This window comes from Actinia tenebrosa, unplaced genomic scaffold (genome assembly GCF_029948245.1).
Source record: "Actinia tenebrosa isolate PJP-AT-01 unplaced genomic scaffold, QUT_ActTen_1.0 PGA_scaffold2__45_contigs__length_23673736, whole genome shotgun sequence".
Lineage (NCBI taxonomy): Eukaryota > Metazoa > Cnidaria > Anthozoa > Actiniaria > Actiniidae > Actinia > Actinia tenebrosa.
Window position 1 is genome coordinate 9,395,098 of NW_028292579.1, and position 10,728 is coordinate 9,405,825.

The window sequence follows — 10,728 nt, forward strand, 5'->3', positions numbered from 1 at the left end:
GGCACTTCTCTTTTATTGTCTTAAGTCGAGAAACTATTTACTGCGAGCATCTGAAAAAATACTTAAAGTTCATCTTAATAAGTTTTGCTCATATTGTTGGCTCGTATTTATTATTGTTCATCTCAGTTAGATCTCAGAAGATGATCTGCTTTTACCTCTAATTTGAATCCAATAATATAAATGATAAGTATATGGCTTTAGTTCCTATTGCTTATTTTCTGGAGGTTAAAGAAACCCTTTTAAAGTAAACGAGGTCTTTTGCCGCTTTTCAAATCATTTCTACTCAAGAACTACCACTTATCCGGTACTCTGTAGCTCAAGCCTCGGGCGAAGCATTTGAAGACACTTGTTCATAATGGCGCTTTTTCAGTACCAATTTAATTCACCAGCCTGGGAGATAAATAAAAACCTTATTGTATAGCCAAGCAAATATCTGAATACCATACCTGTCTTCCTAGGATTCATATTTTTTTTACAAGTGAAAACTGTTTAATTTAAACTTCAAAGCTTTACGACTAAAAGTCATACGCTCTTCCTTATATCAAACGGCTCTAATTAGAAAATTAACGCATTAACGAAAAATTTTCCCAATGAAAAAGAAAAAGGACTTAAAAGTTGCTTTCAACTAACCCAGATCATTTGCTCTTGAATTTCGAACGTTAGGTTTAAGAAAATGTTCAACTTTGTTTGGGGCAGGTCCGATGGATCGATAGTAGTCCTCAATTAAGTAAGTCTTCGCGGAGACTAATTTTAGTTACTAGTTAGATATGTATGCAATTCTTAAAAGTCTTACTTTGGCTTCAGATTCGCCAAAGTTCCAAATCTGCTTGTTTACCTGATTTCGAACTCTCTCTCTTATTCTTTTATTAAATCCTTGTATATTTATTCTTTTTTCATTTCATTGATCCTTTCTTTTTTGTTTCCCTTCCTTCTTTTTTTTTTTTTTTTTTTTTCTTTTCTTTTCTTTCCTTTCCTTTCCTTTTCTTTTCTTTTCTTTTCTTTCTTTTCTTTCTTTCTTTTTCTTTTTTTTTGTTTTCCTTTTCCCCTTTTTTTATTACTGACTTTGGATTCTACCAATTATATTCACACGACGAAGGTGATTGATCTCACCTTGTTTATAGACAAGTATCTACACTACATAGAAATAAAAAAAACCCTACAAAGTGCTTGCTAAAATCAAACCCCAGCATGTGGCCATATTCACCTCAAGCGAGATGATATTAAAATCCACCGACAGAGTCGATCTTTTTTGCCGCAATAAATGGCGGCTCTTTTCCTTTGCTGGTACGCGCGGGTGATCTCAGCTTGGCGGGAACTTCAGTGGTCCTTTTATGGTAGTCAATCACTCTGCTGGTCAGTTTTGGATGCTGCAATTTTCTCGACAAAATCAGCCTGGTCTTGATACTAAAGAACCCGTGAAGCTGCTGATGTAAGATATAACAATCTGGTGGCCATAATGTGTGTCAAATAACTTTTTCAAGACCTTTCTTTGTCTATCGTTTTTAATCTTTATTTCGAATTTATTTATTGACAATCGATCATGGAAAACATCTGTTATGGTTGGTAGTTAAGAGTCTCAGTTAAAAGACTATCTTTAAAAAGTTATATGTTTTTTATTCTTTCTCCGGTATTCTTTCTCAGTTTTTTTCTTATCTCTATTCTTTTGTCTTTCAGTCTTTCAGTCTTTCAGTCTTTCAGTTTCTTTCTCTCTATTATTTCTCTCGTCCTTCATTTCCTTTCTTTCTGGTCTTACTTTCTTTCTTTTTTCTTTTCTTTCTTTTTTTCTTTTCTTTCTTTCTAACAATTGCATTCCTTTTGCTTTCATCTCATTGCTATTCTTGGCCGAACCATAACTTCCAAACGACTAGTTAATCTAATGTTCTTAGCTACTTTCATCATCTGTTTGCTTGTCCGAGAAGGAAGTACATTTTGTCACGTACTAGCCCGTATGCTTATAAAAAAAGCTAATTCCTTTCCTTCATTAGTTTCCTTTGTAAAAAGCAATAAAGCCATAGTTAAAACGAAATATTCCTGATTCTTGTGTGATATACTATGGTGTATAGTATAGGTAACTTTATTTAAACACGGAATCCCATCATAATCAATGCTGTTCCAGAGAGCCGTGGATACAATTCTTTCTAATTCTTTTGAACGTACAACGCCCTAAACTTGCCCTAAAAATACATATAATAGATGATGTGAGGCTAAACCACTTGTCATCTGACAGGACCCGATTTAGGGGGGAGGGGTGGGGTTACCCGTGGTACTTCGAGAACTGAAGTCGAGTTAAGTCCTGGATTCCTCCACCCCGGGTTGACTTATCATTTCCATATATGCCGTTGTTTTCTCGGATCCCCTTCACAAATTAAATCTTTTAACACGTTATTAAATTCAAATTCGATCTTTGAATTAGCCGTGCCAGTACTTAGGTCAACTCAAAGGTTTTTTTAAGGGTTTGCTCTGTGAGTACTCAGTTGATCAGCACAAAGGTTGTTTCAGGGCTCTATCTGCGAGTTACCAATGCCCTGACATAGATCAGCCCAGGCTGGGTTGTTTCAGGGTTCGATCTGTGAGTTAACCATGCCCTGAGGAGTGCTACAACACCCTTGATGGTGAATTTCCCAATCTTTTTAGAACTTCAGGATCCCGGAAAAAAATCGGTTATAAACCTTTGATACCTCCAATTGGCCGCGACTATTCAGACTTGTAGTCATATCGTGGTACTTCATGTATTCAGTACGAACACGTGGTTCACCAAATACGCCTTTTTTTATGGGTAGGAATAACATAACAAATCATATACTACGTTCCTACTTTTTGGCAGTTCTAAGATCTTGGTAGAAATATTAGTCGATTCACTACTCAACAACGTTATGCAACCGAATCTACTCGGATCCTTTTTAATGCAATTTCATTTGAAAATCATTATTACGGAGTCTCAGATCCTGCTATCTAGAACTTTCATGTAAAATCTGAAACGTGACCTATGCATTTAATCTTGCTTTATTCAACGAATATAAATCCTGTAGTTTTCGGGGATCGTTAACGATCACCCGTAGATCAGTTCAGTAAACATCTTGAAAATACTACAAGTTCCGCTTTTGAAATGCTTAACAATTTGTCACTATTGGAGTTTCGATCAGGTCTGGTGGGACATATGGTACGTGACTAGATTATGAATGAGTTATTTTACGTCGATGTCATGAGAACCTTAACCAAGTGTACACTCAAAATACTTGTCCTATACCTTTTAATCTCAGTCATCGTTATAAAAAATACTTAGAAAATAGAAAATTTTCGATGCGTGAAAACGATTTGATTATCTTTTTTTGACTCTCTGGCTCGGCTTTCACTTTCTCTTTGTCTAGCTGTTCAGTCTCTTTTTCTCTGGCTTTTTTCTAGATCTCCGGCTTCATTACTTCGAAGGTTTTTTCCTCCAGTTTTGTAGTCTCAAAACTCTGTTTCTAAAATCCGACATAAATGAATATAACGTTGATATAATATGGACTGAACAGTTAGTCTTATAATCAACACTCGAGTGTAAAATACCCGCTACATCGTCTTACCTTAATATGATCCGATTGAAAAACTACAATTTGTCTAGCCAACAAAGTTGTATTTCACTTGAACGAAGCGATTTAGACTCCTAAGCGTTCAATGTTGTAAAATGAATTTTGACTGAAACGCGTAACAAGAAACCTTATTTATTTTCCGTTTAGTGATTCTTCTAACGGCGGCCTTTTTGCTGGTCGACTTCCTAGTGGGCGGTAACCCTTTGTTCGTGAGCATTTATCAACAAAAATAGAAAACTTACTCAAAATAAAGATTGATACTACCGAGAAGTGTACTCGAATCTAGTCATAACTCTCTTTTCAATGATAAACCCGAAAAGGAAGTTTTGTTTTGTTTGAAGATAATAAATTGTTCATGTTACAGGTTCGCTTTCGATTGAATCCCACTTCGCGAACGTTCCGCAACCAAACCAAACATCATCTATATATCGAACCCTGAAATAACCTCTGGGTTTATCCAATAATATAAGTCAAGGCATGGCTAACTCACAGATTGAATTGAAATTTAGCGTGTTGTATTATCAGGATAAAGGAAAACCAGAAAAAACCTTCAAATTTCACTGGAAGCGAGAAAGAACCAATCTAAAAACAAGTAAAATACTATATTTTTTAAAGAAAGCTGTAATAAGTTTTTAACTTTCACTCCGACTGTCGTTAAATTAACGTCCGAAAACGTAAGTTTTTTTACTACTTCCATTCGATACACCGATAGAGTTTCATTTCCGATTTTTTATTTTTACTTTATAGTTTATTATATATAGTATTATTATTGTATATATATTTTTTAAGAACATCCAGTCGTTTACAAATATATACATGGCTTTAATTTTGGGTGCCAGATAATTGGATAATTGGTTTGAATTTTTATCTTGCTTCGTCATTTCTGTGGTAACCACTCGTAGCTGAGTAGCTGTCTTCATAATGCATGCTTGAAAAATCTTCTTTTTTTTTACTATTAATGTGATTTTCTCTTATTCTTATAACACGTTTTTAAACGTTTTTATTATTTCGTATGATATTTTGACACATTAACCCCAAGAGCAAAAACTCATCGAGGCAGTCTATATTTTTTTTTTAAATTTACAAAAATATAACGTAAAGAAATAAGGACGAAAAGAAACGAGAAAAAAAAAGTAATAATAATAAAACATATATAGTAACAATATAGAGTAGAAGAAAATACTAATATATATCTATAAATAATATTCAAAAATTAGATTAGGAAAGAGAAAAACGTCCAGAAACGATAATATCCATATTAATAGAAAAAATCGATAGTAAGGTAACAAAATGTCAGTAAAACTCGAATAAATTCGTTTAATTTTCATATCTCTATGTCGTGGGTAGCTTTGTTTGCGCAAAAAGCTAAGCGGGAAAGGAAACCTTTGCTTTTTTAAAAGCGCGGGAAGCGCGAGCCCGACTCAGTGGAAATTAATCGATTAAGGGCGCCTTTAGTTAAACGAACCGCTAGATCTTTATTTTAAAACGTTTTGGTTAAAGCTTGGATTATATGTCAAATCGTGTTTATAACAACTTTTATTGTTCTGTTGACTTTGTAAATATACTAATCTTTGAAATATTCCTAACATTTCCTAGTTCTGAATTTTTTATATCAGATGCAAGGATCGCTTCTGGAAGCGGAAATAAAGACTTTTCTCTTTGATAAAAAAGTAAAATAGAAAACCATTAGGGCACGGAATTCTAAATTATCGTTTTTTCAAATTTGTCTGTGAGACGCATAAGGAAAGTTTAACGAATTGATGAAAAACTATCAGAAGATTTATCTTAGCTGTGAGACCAAATTTCCGATTTAATTACGTATCGTAAAGTTTGTATCTCTTCGAAAAGTTCACGAAAATACAAGAGAAATATTACCGAACTTAACTCTTACCTGGATTAGAATCAATATTGTTGATAGTTTTGACTTTGGATTCAGTAAAGAATCAATAAAAGTTGAATCCTGGCTCAGGGCAGAACGATTTTCGCCCTCCATATAGTCCTGCACCAACAAATGCCCCTTTTATTAAGCTCCTTTATTTAACTTGGCAACATTTACATTTTGAATGACTTTTTGTTTTGATTCGCTGTTTCCCGCTTAAAGTCAGCCGTTTATGAATTACATGAAGCCAGCCATTTGAAGTCTATGATAGCCAGCTGGCAATACAGAAACGAGCGCCATCCTATTTTGATCTTCGAGTGTCTTTGTCTCATCTTACGACAGCATTTTCGATTGAAAAGAAAGGCTCCTTTAACAGGTGTTAAAGGAATTAAATACTGATTAAAAAGAAGCTTATACTGTCTCAAATTGAACAGTTGAATTAAAGATTCTGGAAGCCCTTGTAAAGCCTTTCTATTTCATTAATCGACGACGAAGGCAAATGTGTGGCTGCTTCGAGCAGAATCGATTAATTGTCGGTTCCTTTGCTTCTTTGTTTGCAGACCGCTTGTTAAAAGACCTAATAAAATGGCCGGGTAAACAACTGTTTAAAAGCTCAATATTTAGAATCATAAATACCGGCGGAATATAGATCTTTTATGTGCTGCTGGTACAGGGTTTTTGTGATAAAACATTGAATTTTTGGAATTGATTTCACTGAATTACAGAAGCGCGCGAATAACACCACTCGCGGAAACGAAACTTTTGAGGCTAAGACTTTCTGTCTTTCTTTTCTTAATAATTTCTAATTCTTTTTCTTCTTATCCTACATAATGCAAAAAGAGAAAAACAATTAAACAAACTTTTGGAACAAACTGGATTTGGAGTGATGACGTGCAGTTCTTGGCTTTGCCCAGTAAAATCATGGTCATGAGTAACCCCTGTACCTATATTCGTAAGGGTTTCTTGATGGTTTTATATGACGCATTTTCTTTTATAACCGATCGAAAAGAAAGAGATCTGGGATGAAGGGAAAACGGTTTGTTCAGCTTACCTTTAGTCCATCATATTCTATGACAAACTAGTTTATACTCGCTAGTTCTCTTTTTATTCCACGATGTTCAGCTTACCTATATCCCATCTATTCTATGCTCTATACACCGACGCAGCTCAAACTAGTTTACTCGCTAGTTCTTTTTTTATTCCACGCTGTTCAGCTTACCATGTTATTATACTTATTTATACACCGATGCCCCTCAAACTAGTTTACTCGCTAGTTCTTTTTTTATTCCACGATGTTCAGCTTACCTATATCCCATCTATTCTATGCTCTATACACCGACGCAGCTCAAACTAGTTTACTCGCTAGTTCTCTTTTTATTCCACGGTGTTCAGCTTACCTATAACCCACCATATTCCATGCATTATACACCGACGTTTACTCGCTAGTTCTTTTTTCATTCTACGCTGTTCAGCTTGCCATGATATTATATATTATCTGTATCATCCCTAATACGACGCAGCTCAGGCTAGTTTACTTGCTAAAGTCCTTAGTAATTGATTGTTAAGATTATTCAATGACAATTTGCTTTCTTTGCTGTTCAAACTATAGATCCCATCCCAGAACACAGCCTCGCTATGCTTAATGACATACATATATGTATATATATTATGAGTATATTCATTCAATATAACCATCTATTTCGCGCAATAAAAGCTGCGGACAAACGGTTCGACATTACGTACAATTTCGCAGGCAATCAATGTTGCGAGCCATATCACACGAGATTTGTTGCAAGCGATGTTGCTGAAGTAGAAAACGATCCATCTTCGGGAACGTTGTCTGCGATATTGCGCGCAAAGTTGACTCCTGAATCCGTAGCTTAAGCCCAGAGGAGTACTATGTGGAGAACATCCCATTCGATGCGGACTTTATAACATATTCCTTCAATGCGGACATTCTATTTACAACAGCAGCACCTTCTCCCTATCCTTTTCGCAAAGCCTTGAGATGAAAGAGTTTGTTGTAATGTCGTGACCGCGTTCTTGACGCACGATTGGCCATTTCTGACCGAACAATCTCTCATAAATGTTCATTATTTTTTTATTCTAATACGTTCACAATGCGAACACAATTCCTGTCTTACATTTTATGGCAATATCTTCCTTAGTTTCTTTCCTTCTTTCTTGGTTCGCTCTTCTTTCTTTTCTTAATCTCTTTCTTTTTTCCTCCTTTCTCCTCTCTTCTCTGTTTTTTAAGCCTCACAAAAAACAACGAGATAGGTTTCTCTGCTACGAGGGGTCCACAACGGTTGTCGCACTCATTCCAGACGCCTTTATTCTGTTAATACTCGTTAGAACTTTTATTTTAGACGCTATGCCGTAAGGAAGTATCACTGACTAGCCTAAATGTCGCCAGCACTCATCAGTGAACATGTAAAATAAACACGAATGGCACAGGTCCCCGGCCTCGTGCGCTCTGCCATTTGAAGAAAAAGCTTCTGAAGTTTTGTGCGACGGATAGTAAAAAACTCGGTAAACTCTTTGTCGGAGCATTGTACGAGATACGACAATAAAAAAATTGGTCCAACAAGTCTCCTCTTCTAAATATGGACACACAAATTCAAGCTAGTTTGAATTCATGCAGCTTGTAGCTGACCGGGGACAGAATCAGTCATTATTACGCGGTGTCCAAGTTACTCTATGATTGCCACTAAGTATTTATGCTTTATACAACGACGCAGCTAAAACTATTTTACTCGCTAGTTCTTTTTTTATTCCACGCTGTTCAGCTTACCATGATATCATATGTATTTATACACCGATGCAGCTCAAACTAGTTTACTCACTAGTTCTCTTTTTATTTCATGGTGTCCTGCTTACCTATAACCCATCATATTATATGCTTTATTACCGACGTATAGCTCAAATTAGTTTACTGGTTTACTTCTATATACAACTGAACACAGGGGACCTGATAATGAACCTTGGGGAAATCCACTATCACCTGAACAATTCAAACTTCAACAAAGTCTAAAATGCCATAATATTTTTGATACTTAGTCAACTCATGCGTATCGTCAATTAATTTCGATACCATTCTGTCGTGTATAGTTTTACAAGTCTGGTATCAGTCAGCGAAACCGCAAACTTGAATAAATAGCAATCAATTAAGCGCTGTTGACCTTATAATTATCAAGGCTTTAAAAGCCTTCAATTCCTTGTTTAACGATCATGGGACAGTCACGCGTCTTAACTGATGTGAAGTCAGTTGATTGGTTGATGAACGCGCAAGGCGTGTTCGTTGAAATTGAAACAAATTACTCAGCTCACGCGCACAAAGTTGAAGATTTTTCAGGATTTGTGACTAATCTTGTAATAACTATATATCATCGCATTAAGTGAAAAGTTTTCTTGATTTCATTTGTGATTTTTTGACTCGCGCAAGAATGTTCATCAGCAGAATCCGGCGCAAGTTTTCATTAGACTTCTTTCTCCCTGACACCACATGGTGCTCTGAGTGTTTGGCCAACATTTCGAACAATAGTAAGATTCCACAAAGTCTTATTATCAGCTGATTGAAATCCATTAACAAGAACTAGCTAGAAACACTCAGCGATTATTTTTGTGCAACATTAAGTTAAAAAGCATCACATTTGCGATCGAGATCTTGAAACGATATCGCGCGGTGAGTTTACCTGTACCTGTCAAGATGGCGTACTCCAACTCAGAAGCCTTAGAAGTGTCTTACTTAACTACCACAGCGGATGAAAGACTAAAAAACAAACGATATGAAAAGATAACATTTTAGGATTTAAAACATTTGCGAATATCAAAATGTTATTCTTGTCAGCGTTTGAATATTTCTCTTTAGCATATTCAAATTGAAATCATAAAAAAATTTGCAAAGAATGACCTTAGATTGAATCTTTCTCAAAGTTATACTTAAGGCTCTGTTACACTGTGCAATTTTCTCAGAATATTTTCTCGCAACTTTTTGTTGTTGTTGCGCACTCAGTTCTACTTCTCGCAACGGATTGCAACAACTGACAACGCCATTGCACAGTGTATCATCCCTCCAACAACGTTTCTCGCAATTTTAAGGCATATTGTTTTAAGAGCGCAAGCGCACATTTCTCGTTCTTTCGGAATAGCAAAAAAGTGTATCAATTTTCTTAGATCAGACATTGTGAGACAAGTTACCGAGAAAATTGCGAAGTGTGTCAGGATTTCTTAGACTGAGTCAGCAAATATCAAGTTCAGTTCTGCATATAGCGCTTTTCTTGGACTGTACGTTACGTCATCACGGCCATGTTGGTACGTTTTCTTGCCTGTTATCTCGTATTCCTAGAACCCTTAATAGAGATTCATTCAACTATGTATGGCCTAAACTTTTTCATCTTTAAGAAAGAAATACTGTTATTCCTCTTCAACAAATTTAATGAAACTTTTGAGAGCTCCTATCTAATAATTCTCACAATTGGAGAATGTTTGAATTACCGACACCGTGGGGTGAAATTAGAACTTGAAATAAATATGCATGGGCGAGTTCAATTATTAAAGAGCAGTTTGTATAAAGCACGTACCTTGGTTTGTGTTATGCTTGCCTTCTTAAGACTTCAAATGATATCAATATAGACAATACTCAGTATAATCCGATAAACCACTTAAGTTTAAATTCAAGGCTGTTTCCTGTTGTCTGGTCTCTTCCATAGTCAGTTTTGTCGTTTTCTAATTTGTTGGTTGATTTGCCAACGGCTCTCAAGGTGTTTCGTATGACTACTAATGGTGAAAGAGAGAAAGCGCCATCAAGACTGCTAAGCAGTTGAATTTGCTCTAGACGCCGTCACTTGAAAAGGCACGCGCTCTTTTGCCGCGCCGCCCGATGGCGAATAGCAGCCACTCTAGCTAGAAACCAAATCTCGTAATTGACCTTAACAATGCGATATTTTGTTATTATCTGCCTTCGATGGAAATTAAATCATGACAATTGAGACAAGTGAAGATAACGGCGCCTGTAGGGGACGTATCGATTCCGAAAGAAGATATTAAAACAAAACATATCAAGTCCACCATTTTTGGCAGTTTTCTATTCAAGCACCTGATAGAAAATGAAAACTCTATCTTATCTTTTCAGTGTTAATTTATTGCATTTCTTGATTCCATGAGTTTACAACAGACTGGCAGAGAAGAGCAAAGCTGCAGAGAAGAGAAGAGGAGAGGAGAGGAGAGGAGAGGAGAGGAGAGGAGAGGAGAGGAGAGGAGAGGAGAGGAGAGGAG

At 36.0% G+C, this 10,728-nt stretch overlaps 1 protein-coding gene across 3 annotated transcripts in view; it reads right to left on the reverse strand.

Annotated features, from left to right (window-relative positions):
- The window catches only part of LOC116304980 (uncharacterized), a 35,051-nt gene extending 24,837 nt beyond the window's left edge, over positions 1–10,214 (reverse strand). The window contains exons 1-2 of one of the 3 annotated variants that reach the window (XM_031714790.2): positions 10,035–10,214; positions 9,153–9,223 (exon numbers count right to left, since the gene is read on the reverse strand). The gene's annotated coding sequence lies outside the window, so the exon portion shown is untranslated. Of the gene's footprint in view, positions 1–5,463; positions 5,561–9,146; positions 9,224–10,034 lie in introns of those variants that run through there. The other 2 variants (XM_031714791.2, XM_031714789.2) reach the window with 2 other exon arrangements.
- Between the last annotated feature and the right edge of the window lie 514 nt (positions 10,215–10,728).